This window comes from Antedon bifida, chromosome 11 (genome assembly GCF_963402885.1).
Source record: "Antedon bifida chromosome 11, ecAntBifi1.1, whole genome shotgun sequence".
NCBI lineage: Eukaryota > Metazoa > Echinodermata > Crinoidea > Comatulida > Antedonidae > Antedon > Antedon bifida.
The window spans coordinates 12,841,259-12,863,243 of record NC_136236.1 but is presented as its reverse complement, the minus strand read 5'-3'; the positions used below and the strand labels follow the sequence as shown (position 1 = coordinate 12,863,243).

Here is a 21,985-nt window from a genome sequence, read left to right as displayed (position 1 = left end):
ACTTTGAGTGCGGCACATTCATTTTTGATACATCCAACGTCGTCACTTAGTTTTCTCACGGTTACGTTTTGTTGCCCAATTATAAGTTGAAGCGTAGCAGTGGTTGATTGAATATCACGACATGGAGGGCAAAACCAAGTTCTTTTTGATGATGGAGCCACACCAACACATTGGTGATGACATTCTCTTAGACATAGTGCACATTTGATTGGGTTTCCACCTTTTACATTTAAAGAACCAAAGGAACATTGGTCATCGAAGCATTTGATTTTCTTGGTCGTAGTTTTATTATTGGGGCTACTGTTAGACGAGCCAGGCTTTGGAGACTGTGATGAGATCATTATAAACACAGCTAGTTTTAATTAACTTCCTCTTCACAAATACTGGGCTGCAATAATTGTTAGTATATAAACAATACCTTCAACAGTGCTGGTTAGCTTGGGTGTTAGCTTGTACTCCAACAATACCGCTTGGCTTTCCTAGGTTAAAACAAAGGGCTTACCTCCTGTATGAATGCTTGGTGCTTGTATAACGATGAAGCTGTTCCAAGGCTCAGAGGTTTCTTCGAAAACAAACTTGAAATTCCATGAAAATTCAGAATCCAAAACCAGTAATATTTACATGAAAATAATCAGTAGTCAATCTTCTTTAGGTTCATAACAATTTTACAATGCAAAAACAAACATTTGCAGTAAAAAGTTAAAATAACCTTTTCATCTCTGCTGCTGCAGTCTGTCTGTGGGGCACCGGTGTTTGAAAGATAATCTATATTGTTTGGACAACACTTGTAATATGACCACAGTGATGATTTTTCTATTTTCCTCTAACTGATAATATCCTTTTATTAATTTACCTGTATAGTATGACTTTAGGAGTATATTTTATATTGTTCTTACTTTTGACAGAAGTCACCTGTCTTACTTTATGAGATGAAATGCTGAAAATATTTAATCTATTTACTTTCTCCTTCCCCCAATGGCTATACCAGTTTGTGGTTAAATCCTCTCAAAACACACACTAATCTATTTTTAAGGTTAATTTAAAAAAAATTATAAATACCATTTTGGTGCATTTTTCCTTGAATTTATTCAGAATTTTCAAATATATATACATTAGTATTGAATGCTGTAGAGATTAGATTTATTTCTAAACCAGTTATTATAATGTTATGATTACTTACGATTGGTCAGCTTCACTTTTTCTGAAATTTTCCAAATATTGTTATTTCTGATTTAGCTACTAGGAACACTCAGTCTATTTTGTTTTGTATGTATCAGCTCCAAATTGACGAAGTAATATGGATTGCAATACAGTTAGTCCCCGCTTTCCTTCGCCCTTATAATAGTACAGTATGTCAACAAAAGATATGCCTTAGTAAGTTTTAAAAGCTGGAAATTCTCTATTCATATTATGCAAAATATGAATATTGAATTGACAAATAACTAGTGAATGTCAAGGGTCAGCTATATTCAGTTCAGTAACAACCCTTTGTTTATTGTAAGCTATTATGTCTATACATAACTTCTAGCCTGGAATAATTGCACTTTATTGTATTTACTTAGTACTATTCATTAAAGCTAACAACATTTTGTGAATTTTCATCTTAATCCACTAAAAGGTAATATACTATACAAACTTGGCATTTTGATTGTTGTACAACTGATTCACGACAACTTTTTCCATGGAGCAATTATGATAACATAAACATGTTGTTTGAAGGTTTGCATGGCGAAATCAAATGTTGATATAAAGTTTGCGGTACACCATGTGTATTAGTTCTGAAAAGAACTGTTGAGTTTCTCGACGTTTCGATCAATATACTTTGATCGTCCTCAGGAGGAGAATTCTCACTCCTGAGGACGGTCAAAGTATATTGATCGAAACGTCGAGAAACTCAACAGTTCTTTTCAGAACTAATACACGTGGTGTACCGCAAACTTTATATCAACAACATAAACATGTTAATGTTTATTGCAACATACAACTCTCTTTAGATTATATAGAATAAATAAACCAATTATTAATTTTGAGAAAATAGGAATAAATTTCCATGACTGTACTGTCATCCGCTAGTGGTATGATTTGATTGACTGTCTACTGGCAGAAGAGTCAGCTGTTGACACCAATCCTGCCGATGCTTTGAATGAGATTCTTGATCTTAGAAGCTACAAGATTTAGATTTGGACGCTTTTGCAGATGAGTTAGAAAAATGAAAAACAAACATGTTTATTACTGGTAACAATTGCAGTCTAGACTAGCTGTTTGTTCCAATAAAATAAGTAAATTAAATAAAGTATTCATACAATGATGCGAAAAAAAAATTATAAATGGAACCTCTTATTAATGTTTTCAGTACTGAGGTGTATGGAGGTACTCGACAGTACACACATGTGGCCATTGATATCAATGCTCAGTATAGTCAGTCGAATTTGAATCTGTGAAATGTGTAATTTAGGTCGTGTTTCCGCAGCTTTATGTCCACTTTTTTATCTTATATTTAAGTAAATGTGACCCATTACATACACATCACTAAAGCTCTCACAAAAAAACAACAAAATATCAAATAATACACCACAAATACTCTCAAACTCAAACAAATAACCCCAAGGAAGAACTGGGCCTCCATGGTTAAATAAAGTTGAATTGAATAGCAAGATATTTATTTCCATCATTATTTGTCTAATATTGCAGGATGCATTAGTTAAAGAAACTCTCCTGCAAACACTTTATGTTTGGAATTTATTTACCGTGTGAACGAGCTTGAAGTGGATGTAAACCGTGCTCACACAGTCATTGATGCAGTTTGTGTGTGGACTGTGCCCAAGAAAAGTAAAAGAATTGCTTTGTACAATATCTGCAGAAAACCTCGAATATTGCAGAGGTATTGTAAAACTTGTTTTTGTCATTATGCGATTACTTTTTTCCACATGGTACCACTTTCCTACAATAAAGCAATATATTGTGCTGCATTGTGAAATGATAAATGGGTTCCTGCAAAAAAACTTTACCCTTAGTTAATTGTGTTTTAATATATAGTTTAAAAATCTGTCACACTTAAATAGTATTATTTCACTTAAAATAAGTATGATTGATGAATACAGCTACTGGATTATAGTCATAGTTATTAAAGTATGCAGTTAGTTACTTTTAAGTATTACTTGTTGATTACAGAGGGAATTCTGGCAATACCCATGCAGAATTAAACAATTGATACAAGGATTTGAGATCTTTATTCCAAGAAGTGATGCTGAAGAGTAATTCCAGATGTTGACCAAAGAGACACTGGCCACATTTTATATTGGTAAGCTACAGTGAAAAATGTGTTATTAGTCATCCTCTATTGAACTGGAAACTGATAAAATTTGAAGAAAGAATGTCATTTTATTTGTTTGCAGGAAAATTGGTGCTAGAGCAAGTAATACAAATTGCTTGTTGACGTCCATATGGTGAGGAACTTCATAATGTCAATTCAGTCCGTAAAGTTGATACTGGTCTGTGGCAGTGTCCATTCTGTTTACAGGATGACTTTCCTGAACTAAATGAGGTACCAAAGACATTACTTATTTAACAAATATTTTTCATCTCCAGCTCGGATACTAATCTTCCCTTGCACATCGTGCAGTGTCCATGTAATCAGTGTGTTTTTCTTTGTCATGTTTCTAATTTTATTCATTTGATTTTGTTCAGGTGTGAAGTCATCTTGAAGGTGGTAACTGCCCAGGACGTCCAATCAGTGTCTAGTGCATCTTGATAATGGGTTGATGGGATTCATTCCAACAAAAGCACTTGGTGAAACATGTTAAAAACCAAGAAGATAGAGTGAAGGTAGGTTTAACAGAAGTACCATTTGTCTTTTAATTAGTATTTGTTTGTTTGTAATATTTATTGCTATCCATAATATACTTGTGAGGATCTTGCAGGGAATAGCCCGCCCTCAGTGATTAAAGTTGATCCATTGTTTGGAAGTGACGCTTATAAGTCTCTTTTTCCATGATTGTGAGACACTATTTAAATTCGCCGCTATTACTACTGTGTGATTGAAGGACTTCGCTGTCCTCTTTTTAATGCTAAACGCAATAAATGCATAACTTTTATGAGTAAGTTTTTCTACTTACGCCCAGAGGAACAAATCCAATGGCCGCCATTTTCCAATTTACAGAGCGAAGTGACCTTCCTTACCGGCTATGAGTCAATACCGTAAAAATTCAATGCCGTGAAAATTGAAATCAGAACATCCAAATCGAAAACGAAAAAAATCAATCCAGTGGTTGTATAAAAATAATATCCGCCTAGGAGCCCTGCGCTCGGTGGTTTATAGGAACTCCCTAAAGGAAGAACTCATCGTTTTCGTCAGTCTAGCCTTGATGTAACAAAGGCGTGAACAAGAATCTCAGTTGATCTTGGATCCAGGTACTTCCGAATGCTTCCAATTTTACGAATAGCGTGAAGCCCAGCTTTGCAGATGTACCTGATTGGACATACTAAGCGTTGAATCCATGACAACTCCAAGGTTTCTACAGGATGACGAAGGTTGAATTTAAGAATTACCAATCTTAACAGATCCAGTCCAACAGGCAGGCTTAAAACGATATCAGTTCTGTTTTGGCATCATTCATGACTAGGTTGTTAGATTGACACCATGCTCGGACTTCAGCGATACAGGATTCAAGTTTACTGACAGCAGAATCATGCTGATTAGGGTTGAAAGTGACGTAAAGCTGAGTGTCATCAGCATACGCCATACACTTCACATTGTGAGATTCAATGAGGTCAAGTAGTGGGGCGGTAAATAAAATAAACAGAGGACCAACCACAGAGCCTTGTGGAACACCAACTGTAAGCAGAGTCGTGTTCGACAAAACATCCTTGATGACAATTGAATGGGACCTATCATTTAGATATGATGTAAACCAATTATGACCGATTCCAGAGATACCGTAATGTGATGATAGACGATTTAATAACTGCTTATGGTTGATGGTGTCAAAAGGACCATAAGAACCTCATTATGGTTGTCAAGTGCAATTCTAATATCATTATGCACAAGAAGAAGTGCAGATTCTACACTATGGTTTGGACGATAGGCGGATTGTCTAGTGGCAAATAAGCCATTGCTATTCAGATATGATTGCAGCTGACTGGACACAACCCTTTCAATAATTTTTCCAAGAAATGGAAGATTGGAAATGTGTCTGTAACTTGCAAATTCCTCAGTATCCAGAGATGGCTTCTTTAACAATGGTGTTATGCAGGCATGTTTGAGTGAATATGGAAAGATACCTGAGCCTGGTACCTTTTAACCAACTTTCATGCAGGTACACACATGGAACGGGTATATATCGATTTCCTTGGGCCCTTACCAACATGGGCAATGTATACATTCTCATAATGGTACACCAATTCACCAAATGGGTTGAAGCCAGCCCACTCCCTTGTCAGACAGCAGAGGTAACGGCCCGGTTCGGTATGCCTTTGCAACTCCACTCTGATCAGGGGAGTCATTTTGAAAGTGAATTATTTATTTCCTTATGTAGTGAGAGATGTGTTTCTACCGCAGCTAACTGAGGCCCTCTGGACGAATGTTAATCGCTCGACGGGGTACACTCCCAACATGCTGATGCTCGGAAGAGAGATCAGCCTCCCAGCCGATCTCATGTTTACAGCTGGCGACCCTCCAACTGCACGAACACCCGACAGCTACATGGCCGCTCTCACCCAATCAATCTGTGAAGCACACAACATAGCACAGGCTACTCTGGAGAGACGCAGCGACGCATGAAGAGAGACTACGACCTCGCCCGCCCCTACAACCGGAGGGATAAGGTATATGTACTAGATAATAGCCAACCGAAAGGTAAATGCAAGAAGCTGTGTCCTCCTTGGAAGGGACCAGGCATCATCATCTAACTGATCTCCCAGGGACTGTTCCGGGTCAAGCTGAGGAACAAAGTGATGGTTTTGAACCATGACAAACTCAAGCCCTGTCATGACCGCCAGCTCCCCGGGTGGCTAACTAACTACAATTTATCTCTTTCAGATCCGATTGATGAGGACGTCGACGATACGCCTCGAATGCTGTACTGTTCCTGCCAAAAACCATGGGCTGGGTCAGTGCGATTTAGTACCACGGCGCCATGTTTCACCTTAGACGCCCTAAACGACCGCTACAAATGTGCTAACTGCAGGGACTGAGAAGTCCAAGCTGAAAGGATTGTAGGGTACCTCTGCCTAACTATTTTTATGTTCTTGTATCCGGTACAGGAGCAGGAGGAAACCTGGCGGCTATTGCTCGACGCTACACCTACACCAGCACCAACGGCAGAGGTCAGTGAAGACGTTACCGGAGTGGAGACTGTCCTTGCATCGGTGCCAAAACCATCATCAAGCGCGCCAACTGCGGATCCACGACCCTGGCGGAAAACCCATGTGTGTTCCCAGGATGCGTGTACAAGGCGGTGCAGAATATGAGGCGGCATGTGTGGTCCCACCATCTTCCTGCATGCTTAAGCTGCCAGCCACCCCACAGAAGACACGAACCAATCTATGCCTGCTGCGGAAGTATGCCACTGAGATCATGGGGAGACCGGACTGGTCACCCAGCTGAACAACGAGAAGGCCATCGGTCCACATGTAGTGTAGGCGGCATTGACCAGAAGACCCTGGACCTGATGTTCTACCTACAAGCTTCAATAGGAGGTGAGCCACCGGAGGGGTTTACTCTCGTGCCACTCAATCACCCGGCAGCCCTAATCCAGTGGCGCTATATTGTTGCGATGGCCCAGCGAATAGATTTTACCAAGATGAGCCAGCTAGCTGCCGAAGCTGAGGCGGAGAATCCCCTTGCCCAGCCACCCGGCCTAAGAACGCCGCACGAAGCTCGGCCACCAAGAGGAGGTCACCAACCCCCTCCAGACATCACCTAGAAGCGATCTGCCTGCACCTGAGAGGCAGTCGCAATGATCCAGAACTGCATGGACATCTTGCATATAGCACGGATTCCAAGGAGTATTCGCATTCTGCTCACAATTTCTCCTCGACTGTGTTGATGGTCGATAGGTTCAGGAGTGTTTTCCCCCTAACATACTTCAGTTTTACATGGTCGGTGGAGCATTTCAATGCTGAGCAAAGGGACGCGTGCAGATATATCTTCCGCACTAATGACTGCCGCCTGTTGCTGGACTCGGATGGACCCCACTTCGCTCCACCGGAGCAACAAGTGGGTTTACCACATCTGCTATACCTAACCGCAGAGCCAGTCAGGAGAATCTTGGGCCAGGACACCGAGCAAGTCATAGACTTGACCCGGAAGAATGGCCGGGAGAGAAGCCGACCATTCCGGTGGCCTACTAGAATTGTAAGTTGTTTTTTATTTTTTGTGTGGTGGTAGAAGATGCACTTGTTTTGTTTATCATTAGCATTAAGCAGAAATGATCTTGTTTTGTTTTCCAGAATGACCACCCGAGCACCGGCCCTGGCCTTATAAAAATCTGGGGAAGTGTAGTGAAATACCCCTCCGCAAAATGGTTCAATCTACCGAGTGACCCGAGGTCATGTGCGTCGTCCTGATGAGATCAACGGTCTCTTTAGGTTATTGAACGGATCAAGTACGCACTGAATAATAGGCACCACGCACACTGGAATAGGAACTGCATTTTTACCGTGCATTATACAAAATAGAAAGATTGTAGTATTAGCCACTGTGCAATAAATCTGAAGGAAGCAAGCCCAGTTCAAAAGGTAAGCTACACTTCTTTCTGCTAATCTTGTTTGTACAAACACACTCCAATCAGGGAACTATATGTAGAATATTGTCTGGTATTGTTCCATACTTACTATTAGCAAAGCTATAACAAATAGATTTAGTAATATGTATGACCTACAGAATATCATACAGAAGAGCTATAGCTACAAATACTGAATAATGTCTGTTTTCAATATGTGTTCTTCGGTCACATCTTCAGACAGTCTTAGTTGGGCTACATCACACTGCACAGGCATCTCAACCTTACTGTCACCCTTCTCTAACATCAAACTTCTGACAAACCTCGAGGCAAAGTTGTCTTTGCGGAACATTAAAAACAGCCAATTTCCTCAAGATATTAAAGCCGAGTAGAATGATGGTCTTGACTCCTCTTGCTTGAACTGTCCTTGGACACAAGAAACTTGCACTGAGCTCGTTCGTATTCAATCAGCCAAATCCGTTCTTTGCACCAACTTGACCCGTCACACTAATATCAAATTCAAAGACTGGATACGTTGTTTAGACGTTTATTGGAACACAACTTCAAAACTCAAGAATATGTAGCAGAAAAAAAGGATAAAAGTAACAAAAGCACCCCTGCAATGCCCTCATACAAGTAACCAAACAATCAAGAGCCAACTTCACTCTGGTACACAGTTGTCTTTGTTTCTTATCAATGCTCGAATTACATTGAGTTACATGCTCATAAAATAGTAAAGAATTAAATTCATCTGTCTGCCAGATACGTCTTGTCTCTCTCTCAAGGCAAGGTCTCAACTCACTCGCTCGTTAAAAGTCATGCCTAATTACAATAATTCAGCCTCTGACACTAGTGTGTTATTAATCATCCTCTATTGAACTGAAAATTAATGAAATTTTAAGAAAGAATGTCATTTTATTGTTCGCAGGAAAATTGGTGGTAGGGCAAGTAAAACAAATTGCCCGTCAACGTTGCCAACCCAGTGTGTAAAGATGATACTGGTCTGTGGCAGTGTCCATTCTGTGGCAGTGTCCATTCTGTGGCAGTGTCCATTCTGTTTACAGGATAACTTTCCTGAACTAAGTGAGGTACTTAAAACATTACTTATTAAACAAATATTTGCGCAAAGTATCTACATAAATTATTATTGTAGTATGAGAGTACAAGTTATGGTCTATTAAACATCTTGGACACTTAAATCTTCCCTTGCACGTTGTGTAGTGTCCATGTAATCAGTGTGTTTTTCTTTGTCATGTTTCTAATTTTATTCATTTGATTTTGTGTAGGTATGGAGTCATCAGGTGGTATTCTACCCAGGTCAAGCAATTGGTGTCAAAGTGCGTCTTGATAATGGGTTGATGTGATTTATTCCAACAAAAGCAATTAGTGATAAACAAGTGAAGGTAGGTTTAACATAAATACCATTTATCTTTTAATTAGTACTTAAAGCAATCCTTTTGCTCTTTTAAAGCTATTTCAAGATCAAATGAATAACGTTTGTTTTCAATATTTGTTCTTCACAGCTTATATCAAGGGTGTTATTGTTCATTTAACAACATTACCTTCAAACAGGCAGAGAAACTTCTGGTGGATATGGACCAAGGAGAGGCATTGTTAAACCAATTATAGCATGTATTCTCTATAAAATACTTTTTTTTGTCTTGTGTGGGTTCGTCCCACTTTTATTATCATACTCTGTTATAAATATTATATTTTTTAAGCATATTTTTTCCTCTCGTTTATATGTTACAACGTTAAAAGTAAACATTTGCTGTATATACATAAAATGATTGATTTTGATGTTTGTAAAACCATATTTTGTTAAAGTAATTTAATTATATAAACAAAATGGCAATAAAAAGACGATAAAAATTGATTAAAAACATACTTTTGACAGTTGTCATTATTCTATAATGTTCGTGTTCGGGTAGAGAGGCTTCATACCTGGATGTAAACTTTTTAAAAAAGTATATATCTATGCTAAAAAAATATATATATATATATTTGTGTGTGTCTTAATGCTGTTTGTGATTTAGGCTAATTTCACTACAAGCATGTGTATGCAAGTTTTGTGTAATGGTTATGTAACAAGCATTTCAACTAACAATAGCTTCAGTTGACTAATAACAATAGAACAGCAACGCGAAAATCAAACGAGTGAATTTGAAAAGAAATAGGTTTTTTTAAACTACTCGTATCAAAAAACGTGCACATTAAATCAAATTATGTTTTCAAATTACAAATCAGACATTATAACTCTTGCCTCTTGTACAAAAATGAAGTTTTTTGGACAAGTAGTTCTCGAGAAAATTCAATTACAGTTTACTTTTTACTTTAAGACTGCTCGCCGGCTTTTGAAAAATTCTGTCCTATCTTTTAACACTAGCAGGTCTGAAAAGTATACTAAAAAGTGGTTCAGAATTGGGACCGTGGTCCGAAATGGTCCCAAAATTTAATGGAATGGTCCTTGACCACATATCTATATATCCACTGATAGGGAGCATGTTGAATTTTGCTTGACATGGTTCAAATTCTGCTGGGGTTTTTAATTTGTTTATACTTTTTAATACAAACAAACTCCGTCATTGTAACAATGACCTTTCTAAAATCAAGATTGACCAGGAGTTGAGGAGTGTCTGGAGGCTGTGCCGATTTTCGGCGCCCCTGCCTTAACCCATGTAGTAAGCTTGACCGCTCGGCCCGTCGACTAGCATTTTGGTCACTGTCAAAGAATATGTCCATGTTAAAAGAATACAGAGTGTGCTATTTAATATATCGATGGAAGATAAGCTTTTGTGACATGACCAATATATCAATTTTCCTGAAAATCAATAGGCATGTTTCGACAGTAAGTATAATATACCTATGCAGAGAATTAAATAAAAAATGACTAAAGAACTAATTATCAACTAACAATAGTCTCTCTGAAAATAATATCATTTTTGTTACTTGTGAAGTTAGAAGAAGAAGAAAAATTCAGAAGCAAACAAACACACAAACAAAGTAAATACTATACTTGGTAATGCTATGGACAAGGGGAAGAGTGACTTCCCCGCTATGAACAATTGGCCGGGGAAGAGTGACTTCCCCGCTATGAACAAGGGGCAGGGGAAGAGTGACTTCCCCGCTATGAACAAGGGGAAGAGTGACTTCCCCGCTATGAACAAGGGGAAGAGTGACTTCCTTGCTATGAACAAGGGGAAGGGTACAAGGGGAAGAGTGACTTCCCTGCTATGAACAAGGGGAAGAGTGACTTCCCCGCTATGAACAAGGGGAAGAGTGACTTCCCCGCTATGAACAAGGGGAAGAGTGACTTCCCCGCTATGAACAAGGGGAAGAGTGACTTCCCCGCTATGAACAAGGGGAAGAGTGACTTCCCCGCTATGAACCAGGGGAAGAGTGACTTCCCCGCTATGAACAAGGGGAAGAGTGACTTCCCCGCTATGAACAAGGGGAAGAGTGACTTCCCCGCTATGAACCAGGGGAAGAGTGACTTCCCCGCTATGAACAAGGGGAAGAGTGACTTCCTTGCTATGAACAAGGGGAAGGGTACAAGGGGAAGAGTGACTTCCCTGCTATGAACCAGAGGAAGAGTGACTTCCCTGCTATGAACCAGAGGAAGAGTGACTTCCCTGCTATGAACCAGGGGAAGAGTGACTTCCCTGCTATGAACCAGGGGAAGAGTGACTTCCCTGCTATGAACACAGCCAATGCATTTGTTGAACTCATTCTCTATACTAAATAATAACTGTGAACATGTAATAATGTAAAATATCATTTGGTAAAACTGTGAGTATTATTGTCATTGCTTTCCACAATAAAACTACTATTTGATTGTTTTATCAAACAAATAAATAGATAAAATAAGCCAGCGTGTTAAGAGATTTCCATGGGATTTAGGCGCGCCTCTTCTAATAGGACAAATTATTTGAAGCAAAATAAATGAAGTAAGTGGTAATGGATAATATATAAAATGGCCGTTCGTTAAAAACACAACACACACTCAAACCTTGCAAACAAATATGCCGCACAATTAAAATAGTTGCATATATTAGCGAAGGATCCAATGAAATCGTTAACAATTCAGTTTTTGAATGGCCGCGTGACGTGCACCTGTACGTCTTCTAGCGGAACGGGGTTTGCAGTGTGGGTAAGTAACAGAACATCATTTTGTACATTTAGATAAATTATATTAACCTAAATAATCCACTTTTTAATTTTAATAGTCTGTATTCACTCCCTGAATCGAATTAAGAATATATTGAAGCCTCTAACCACCTCTATTACTAATAGTCTACACTACCAGTAGCTAGGCCTATTGGTTGCTTGTTTTTGGAATTCACTCTGTTTGTTCTCCCGTCGTCGTCGGCGGTTGTCGTTGACATGTAAGGGCCTAAGCCAACAAGGACACGTTTCCCAATACAATTCCAGTTATTTGATATCTTATTATAACAGTTGTATATCGAATGAAGTGGTGGAAAATGTAGACGCCATTTTGACCACCATTTAATCCAAGAGGCAAATAATTATCAATTTCCGGTCCACTAAATTATCATATCAAACTAGTTTGACAAAAAAAAGTGTGATGTGCCCAAATATGGTAGTGATATTCCTAAGTTTTGTAGTGATCATCATGAGGTCTATGAGCACATCACATATTTTGTCACATAAAGTTTGATATTGTAGGCAGAGCTTTACCAAATTATATGTAGGCCTATTTAAACATTATTTAGATTTTAAGTAAATCCATTTTCCAGTAATTCTTAAGCCACAGTCACACATGTACGGTACATTAACAATAACTATTCTTTTTAAGGGTAATCAATGTATTTTTGTCTTTCCAGAGATTGAAGATAATTTTTTTTGTTTGTTTCTTGAGCAAATTTAGATTTTGTAACTTTTAAAAACTGAAAATCTAAACGCAGCGTGACTTGAATGGCTTCCATACCCTTTTAGAGTTTCAAATCATTTAGTTCACATTACCATAACCTATGTAATAGCCGGCCTAACTGTCATCAATCATGACGTCATCTAATAATATTGGTTGTTTTTCAGGTTCAGAAGAGGTGCACCGCGCGCGTTCATTCTTTTTATTCACATTTTTACATAATATAATGTAACTATTAACAAACTCAGAGGGGTACGGAAGCCATCAATATAAATAAATGATCATTTTTTAGCGTAAATTAAAAAAATATTAACCTGCTACATTGAATGATTATATTATTCTTGTTTGTGAATGATTATCAACGTAGTCTACGTCATCATACGTCATCGTAGTCTACGTCATCGCAATACTGTACACCATAAACGATACAGAGACTAAAACACGATAATGTCGAGGTAAGGTATTTATGTTTTATCGATTTTACGTGATTTTTTTTTAATACCTTTCGATAAATAACTATTATAAAAACGCATTTATAAAGTTAGTATTGCGTTACCTTACTTGCAGGTCTATTTATTAGTCGCTTGCAACGCGACTGCTACAGCTCACCATGTCGGTCGGTCGGTCGGTAAACACTAACCTGAGCACACGACTGCAGCCATGTATATGGCCTTGTATTAATAACTAATACCCGTTTAAAATAAACATAACTGGACCATACAAATATTATTTCCATTATAAGACGAAAATCTACGTAGGCCTAAATCCATTTGATGATGGTGCAAATAAAATTATATTTCATAATTTCCAACCTCAACCAGTTATCATAATGTGCAAATAATAATTGTATATTCTTTTTCAGATTAATCAAATGTATTTTTATTTTTTCAGATTATGGAGTTTTTCTATTTTTTTTTTTCAAGATTTCATTTTTTTTTATCTTTCAATAAATAACTTATAAAAACGCTATTATAAATTGTCATTATTGGTTACCTTACTTGTAGGCCCATTTTTAGTCGCGTGGACGCGACTCTATAGTTCACTATGTCGGTCTGTCGGTCTGGTATCACTATGCGTTTTAGCACGCGACTTATGGCTGTTGGCCTTGTTTATTGTACCATCTATATAAATAAATGCAAATAAAATAAAATTTTATTTCTTAATTTCAAACCCAAACCAGTTATCATAATGTGCAACTAATAATATTTATTCTTTTTTCAGGTTAATCAAATATATTTTTATCTTTTCAGATATAGTCAGGGAGACTATGTAATCCCGTGGGATTTTTATGAATAGAAGATCCCACCTATTTAGATATGTTGAATACAATCCAAACAACAGGAAAAAACATGTTGACAACGTTGGAAGGGTGGCAGAGGCCCGCCATCTTGAATTTCAAAATGGCCGCCATTGAAATTTAAAGTGTTCATATCTTGGTAACCACAGACTGTAGAGACTTGTTTTTGGTCTCAAATTGTTCATAATATACAACTTCATATTAGCTCTAATGGAACATTTCCCGCCAAAATGACCGGAAAGGCCATATCTGACCGTTGACCCTAATTGACCGGAAGTGTTATATCTCTATAACCAATAGACGTAGACATTTTATTTTGATCTTAAATTGTTCACAACATACTACCTTCTATTTACTCTAATGAAATATTTTTCGAAATAATAACCGGAAATGCAATTATTGACCTTTGACCCTAATTATGTGGAATTTTTCAAATTTTCATTACTGCTTGACATAAAACAATCCTGGTCTGAAATTGTTCATAACATGCATATTTACAGTTGTGCTAATGAATCAAGTATACATATCCATTATACTGTATCTAATAAGGAAAAGGAAATCATGGCAGTTGATTAAACTTTTAGCCAATCACAATCAAGCATCAAGCAGTGTGAACTGCCAATTGGAGTCTTCATCTTAAAGCTACCGAAACATTATACCATATTTCGTCGCACATGACAAATTAAATTACGCTCAGTTAATCCCTGCGTACCTGGCAGACATGAGAGCATCAGATACAGAAATATGGATAGAATTCAACGATGGCAACTGGGTGGTAGATAAAAATTCATTGCCATTTTGTGCTATTGTTCCAGATCACGTCTCATCAAGTACTTGGTGGGCTAACTGGTATTTCGTTAAACCCTTTTTCACGCACACAGTTTTTTCTAGTGGCTCTTGCTCTCGCTAAAGAAGCTGAGACAATGACTTTTCTTCCCAGTAGATATTTATCAATATCAAAGCATCATGATAATAGTAATACAACAGATCTCCAAGCAAAAATCGTAACGGACCTGACATGAACAATCAACAAGCTGTTTGCTCGTTAACTAGTTGTATCCAAGTTGAGGGACCTCAGACAAGCCGTTGGTACAGTTTTTTGTTGTCCCAAGAGCTTTATTTGCAGCAGATGGTTCATTGTTTCCTACAATGTCGAAGAGTGACTTGATGACGATTCTTGAAAAGCTACCAAAAACGATAGAAGTCGCTCACGAAACAAATGACTCAACAGAAGAAAAAGTTGTCAGGAACTATAAATAAGTATGTATTGTCGATGCTATGGCTTATTTGCAATCACTAAGTAAACTAGAGAATATTGAAACATGCTTCGATCTATCAGAACATTTCATTGAACGACACTGGCAGAAGTATGGTAAAATAACTGTGATGAGGTGCATTTTGTATGTGACCGCTATGATACTGGAGAATCACTCAAAGCTTCAAACCGCGCGAGACGGCTAGGTGGCAATAAAGCTGTAGCTTACCACATTACAGATTCAACTTCAACCGGTACAATCAGTAGGCAACGTCTTCTTGCTTATGTATCAACGAAAGATGGACTGGCGACGTATTTAGCTGAAAAGATATTAGATCATGTGGAAGAAACAAGAAGCATCTTGTAGTTTGCCTGGCGAAACAAAGCGAAGGCTACACATAGGGAAGTAAGCAACCCTGCAAGTAGTCAGGTGGAAGCTGATACCAAACTCATTTTGCATTCCGTTGATGCAACAACGAATGGTGCTACCACACTAGATATATACTCACCTGACATTTACGTACTTGTACTAGCCATCAGACGATACCCCATTATATGTCAAAATACAAACTTTGTTACAGGCACTGGCAAAACCCGCAGGACAATTCTATTAGCGCAATCCACAGAACACTGTTTGAGTCCAAAGCAGCAGTCCTTCCAGGACTGCATGTTTTCTCAGGTGCAGATATTACTCGTAGATTTTCTGGGAAAGGCAAAACTACATTCTGGAAGGTTTTGGAGGAACTACATCCAACTGCCATGAAATTATTAGGAACAACAAATGAACTATCTGAAGCATCATTTGTGTGTAAGCTCTATATACGAAACACAGATTAAAAAAATGTTGCTGATGTTAGGTGGTGGCTTTTTAAGAAGGAACAAGACCAATCAAAGGGTTTGCCTCCAACGCTGGGTGCATTGCGGCCTGCCATTTTAAGGGCACACTATCAGGCTATAATATGGAACAACGATGTCATTGCTAATCCAACTATACCAGAGCCTCAATATTTTGGTTGGGATATTGTAGATGGCAATTATAAAGCAGTTATGACATCTTTGCCTCCAGCACCCCAGGGTGTTATCGACCTAGTGAAGTGCCACTGTACAAAAACATGATGCAATTCAAGTGCAAAAAAAACCGGTTTAAACTGCACATACCTTTGCAGTTGCTGTGACGATTAGGAATTATGTGACAACCAAGAGCAGGCAAGTCTCACTGATGATGAGGATGATGATGACACTGATGATGAACTGCTGTATTAAACTTATACCGTAAAACAATTTAGTCCATAAAATAATTGATTTACACTTTTGAAGCAAAATAACTCAAAAAGACAATTAACAACAGAACTATGCTCTAAATAGTTTGATATCAAGATCAAGTAACTATGTCAACAGTACGGTATGGAGATGAACAAATCCAGATAACTAGGGTCAAATGTCAGTAATTGTATTTTCGGTCATTATTTTTGGAAAGTTTTCATTAGAGCAAATAGAAAGTTGTATGATATGAACATTTTGGAACCAAAATGAAGTATCTATGTCTACCCGTTGTGGAGATATGAAACTCCCATTCAAATAGGGTCAAAGGTCAGAAATAGCAATTTCTGTCACTTTTTTGGGTAAAGGCGCCATTAGAGCTGATATAAAGTTTTATATTACGAACAATTTGAGGCCACAATCAAGTCGCTACGTCCACCAGTTAAGGAGATACAAAACTTCCGGTCAGTTAGGGCTAAAGGTCAGAAAAGCCATTTCCGGTCATTTTGGGGATAAATGTTCCATTAGAACTGATATAATGAACAATTTGAGACCAAAAGCAAGTCTCTACAGTCTGTGGTTACCAAGATATGAACACTTAGAGTTTCAATGGCGGCCATTTTGAAATTCAAGATGGCGGGCCTCTGCCACCCTTCCAACGTTGTCAACATGTGTTTTCTTGTTACTTGGGTTGTACTCAACATGTCTAGATAGGTGGTATTTTCTATTCATAAAAATCGCACGGGACTTTATTATTCGACATAGTCTCCCTGACTAATAGTGGAGTTTTTCTATTTTTCTTTTGGAGATTTTCTTTTTATATTTGTCAATAAATAACTTAGTATTGGTTACCTTACTTGTAGGCCTATTTATTTTAGTCTGATAACCTTTTAAAAGAAACATAACTGGACCCATTTTTGTTGATTATAAATAATATTTCTTTTTACGTGACAACATTTTACGTAGGCCTAAATCCATTTGATGATGGTGTATATACAATTAATTCTATTTCATAATGTCCAACCCAAATCAGTTAATATCATAATTTGCAACTAATAATATTTATTCTTTTTCATGTTAATCAAATGTATTTTTATCTTTTCAGAGATTGAAATTTTTCTTTTGGAGATATTCTTTTTTATACCTTTAAATAAATAACTTACAAAAATGCAATTATAAATTTTCATAGTATTGGTAACCTTAATTGTAGGCCTATTTATTTTAATCTGGTAGCCGTTTAAAAGAAACGTAACTGGATCCACCTAACAATATTCTTTTTCAGGTTAATCAAATGTATTTTTATCTTTTCAGAGATTGGAGTTTTTCTATTTTTCATTTAGAGATTTTCTTTTTATATTTGTCAATAAATAACTTAGTATTGGTTACCTTACTTGTAGGCCTATTTATTTTAGTCTTGTAACCTTTTAAAAGAAACATAACTGGACCCATTTTTGTTGATTATAAATAATATTTCTTTTTACGTGACAACATTTTACGTAGGCCTAAATCCATTTGATGATGGTGTATATACAATTAATTCTATTTCATAATGTCCAACCCAAATCAGTTAATATCATAATGTGCAACTAATAATATTTATTCTTTTTCAGGTTAATCAAATGTATTTTTATCTTTTCAGAGATTGGAATTTTTCTTTTGGAGATATTCTTTTTATACCTTTAAATAAATAACTTATAAAAATGCAATTATACATTTTCATAGTATTGGTTACCTTAATTGTAGGCCTACTTATTTTAATCTGGTAACCGTTTAAAAGAAACGTAACTGGACCCACCTAACAATATTCTTTTTCAGGTTAATCAAATGTATTTTTATCTTTTCAGAGATTGGAGTTTTTCTATTTTTCATTTGGAGATTTTCTTTTTATATTTGTCAATAAATAACTTAGTATTGGTTACCTTACTTGTAGGCCTCTTTATTTTATTAATCTGTAACCATTTAAAAGAAACGTAGCTGGACCCACCTAACAATATTCTTTTTCAGGTTAATCAAATGTATTTTTATCTTTTCAGAGATTGGAGTTTTTCTATTTTTCTTTTGGAGATTTTCTTTTTATATTTTTCAATAAATAACTTAGTATTGGTTACCTTACTTGTAGGCCTCTTTATTTTAATAAACGGTAACCGTTTAAAAGAAACATAACTGGACCCATTTTGATTGTACCATCTATATATTATTTCCATTTACGTAGGCCTAAATTAATTTGATGATGGTGCAAATAAAATAATTCTATTTCATAATTACCAACACAGCCAGTTATTATGTGCAACTAATAATATTTGTTTTTTTCAGGTTAATCAAATGTATTTTTATCTTTGCAGAGATTGGAGTATTTCTATTTTTCTTTTTGAGATTTTCTTTTCATACCTTTAAATAAATAAATAACTTATAAACACGCAATTATAAATGCTCATATAGTATTGGTTACCTTACTTGTAGGCCTCTTTATTTTAATAACTGGTAACCGTTTAAAAGAAACATAACTGGACCCACCTAACAATATTTTTTTTTTCAGGTTAATTAAAATGTATTTTTATCTTTTCAGAGATTGGAGTTTTGCTTTTAGAGATTTTCTTTTTTTATCTTCCAATAAATAACTTATAAAAACGCTATAATAAATTTACAATTGTCAGACTCATGTAGTATTGGTTACCTTGCTTGTAGGCCTCTTTATTTTAATAATCGGTAACCGTTTAAAAGAAACATAACTGGACCCATTTTTGTTGATTATAAATAATATTTCTTTTTACGTGACAACATTTTACGTAGGCCTAAATCCATATGATGATGGTGTATATACAATTAATTCTATTTCATAATGTCCAACCCAAACCAGTTAATATCATAATGTGCAACTAATAATATTTCTTTTTCAGGTTAATCAAATGTATTTTTATCTTTTCAGAGATTGGAATTTTTCTTTTGGAGATATTCTTTTTATACCTTTAAATAAAAAACTTATAAAAATGCAATTATAAATTTTCATAGTATAGGTTACCTTAATTGTAGGCCTATTTATTTTAATCTGGTAACCGTTTAAAAGAAACGTAACTGGACCCATTTTGATTGTACCATAAAAAATATTATTTCCATTTACGTAGAAATTATACCTAGGCCTAAATCCATTTGATTATGGTGCAAATAAAATTAATTCTATTTCATAATTTCCAACCCAAACCAGTTATGTACAACTAATAATATGTTTTTTTTCAGGTTAATCAAATGTATTATTATCTTTTCAGAGATTGGAGTTTTTCTATTTTTCTTTTGGAGATTTCCTTTTTTTTATCTTCCAATGAATAACTTATAAAAACGCTATTATAAATTGTCATCTAGTATTGGTTACCTTACTTGTAGGCCTATTTATTTTAATAACTGGTAACCGTTTAAAAGAAACATAACTGGACCCATTTTTGTTGATTATAAATAATATTTCTTTTTACGTGACAACATTTTATATCGATTTAAGTGACGAAATTTTACGTATCTTTTCAGAGATTGGAGATATTTTTTGTACCAATAAAATTTAACGTTTCCACGTAAATACATTATACCATAGGTAGGTATGTCTTACTAAAACATTTAATATCTTGCAACCTAAGACAATATAAAATGACTGTAATAATCTTTGTTTTGTTTAGATTGATACGTATGCCCAAGACCAACAATTAAAAATCCCTGCATTCTAATTTTATTTTGTACAGATTGCAGATTAACAACAGATTACGTCATCAGATTATGCCAAAACTATATACTTGTTTATATACTTATTTCTAACCTCAATAGTGACGGAAGCCTCTTACTAAAGTAAAAAATCTAAGCAATATTTAAAATATAATTTTCAGAATTTCTTTTGTTTTTTTCTAGACTGGAAACTGTATCAAATACATCACGTAAATGTAAGTATAAGACCAACAATGTAGAGTCCATTTTTAAAATAAACAATTTTGTTTTTAATGTTTTGAGACATTTGTGACCACAAAGCTACAATACTAAGAAAGTATAAATAGGAAATGTTGGCATTAGGCATATAATTGCTGTATTTTATTATATTTTTATATAGATTGAGAACTTGGAAAACGCGCGACAAGAACCGGACAACACCGGACAAAGTACGGCAAGAAGCGGACAAAGTACGAGACAGCATTGACGGTCAACGAGGCAGACGATGACAAATATATATATATATATATATTTTGCAATTATGATAAAATAAAAATATATCTTATTTTAATCGAAGTAAACACTTTAAAATGTCCATAATTCATCAATACAACTATACTAACTTGCTTAACCATTTTTTTCTCCATTTTTTCTAATTCACTAATTCGCTTTTACTACTTGTTATTGTTGGCTTTCATGTAATGGTATCCCTCTTCTTATTTTACATCCCTCTCCATATCACCTTTCTTAGCTTGTGGGTAAGGTATGTAAGTAGGCTAGATATGTAAATAAGTCCTATGTATGCAAGTTTAAGTAAGTCCAGGTATGTAAGTGTAAGTAAGAAAGTAAGTCCAAGTAGGTAGGTCATGTATGTAATAGATCATGTATGTAAGTCCTATGTAAGTAGATCATGTATGTAAGTCCTATGTAAGTAAGTCCAGGTATGTTAGTAGGCCAGGTAAAGTAGGAGAGGATACCATTACATTTAAACTTGTGTGTTACCAGCTAACATGTTACTATCATTTCACTTTATATCTTCTTCATATTAACATTATAACTATTATAATACCTATCATAACTATTGTCTATTGATCAGGAAAACTAAAAACAGAAATATATTTATACTTGTTGATTGATATTAATAAATATTATCCAATATCATTATGAATACTTTATGCCTATTGTTGTTTTTATTGTTTAATAAAATAAAAATTGATTCTAACATTATTTATTTTATATATATATATAATATATTCCAAATACTTTACATTTATAATTGAGATTAAATTGTTGACAATGTTGACTGCAAGGTTTGTTCAAAAATTGATTTATAAATCAACGTTTATTATTATTTAATAAAAATATCCAGTGTGATTGACTGGTAAAAGTTGTCCATTTGTTGAGAACCCAAATGATTTCATATTATAAATAAAGAACCAATTTTAAAAAGTTTCCTTGCTTATTATAGAATTGAACATTCATTGATCATTCAGACAAAATGATATAAGTAGGCCTACATAATTATTGTAAGGCCGGTTTGTTTTATTGTATGTACCTCAATTTACCTCTATGTAATATCACATTACATTTATTACTACAGGTAGTAGAGTAATTCCAGAAACTGAAAAGAGCGTAAATTAAAATATAAATTAAAATAATCCATAAAATATCCCAAAATAACGACAAAAAAGGAAGTAAAGCAGAGCACTTTGAAGCTCGCCGAAACAAGTATTCAAATTCAAAAAGAAGGAAGGAGATGTTGCGTAACCACTAAAAAATCGATTGATGTTGCCTCTTTAATTATTATTCCAAAGACGAGCAGATGAAAAGATCTGTTGCCATAGAAGATTAAACTACAATATAAAGGAAAATAATAATAC

At 35.6% G+C, this 21,985-nt stretch overlaps 1 long non-coding RNA gene across 1 annotated transcript; it reads left to right on the top strand.

The window, feature by feature from the left end:
• Positions 1-19,416: 19,416 nt before the first annotated feature.
• LOC144856050 (uncharacterized) lies at positions 19,417-21,162 on the top strand. The gene is made up of 3 exons (XR_013614901.1): positions 19,417-20,001; positions 20,310-20,341; positions 20,506-21,162. It is a non-coding gene; the product is annotated as an uncharacterized LOC144856050 (long non-coding RNA).
• The last annotated feature ends 823 nt before the right edge of the window (positions 21,163-21,985 follow it).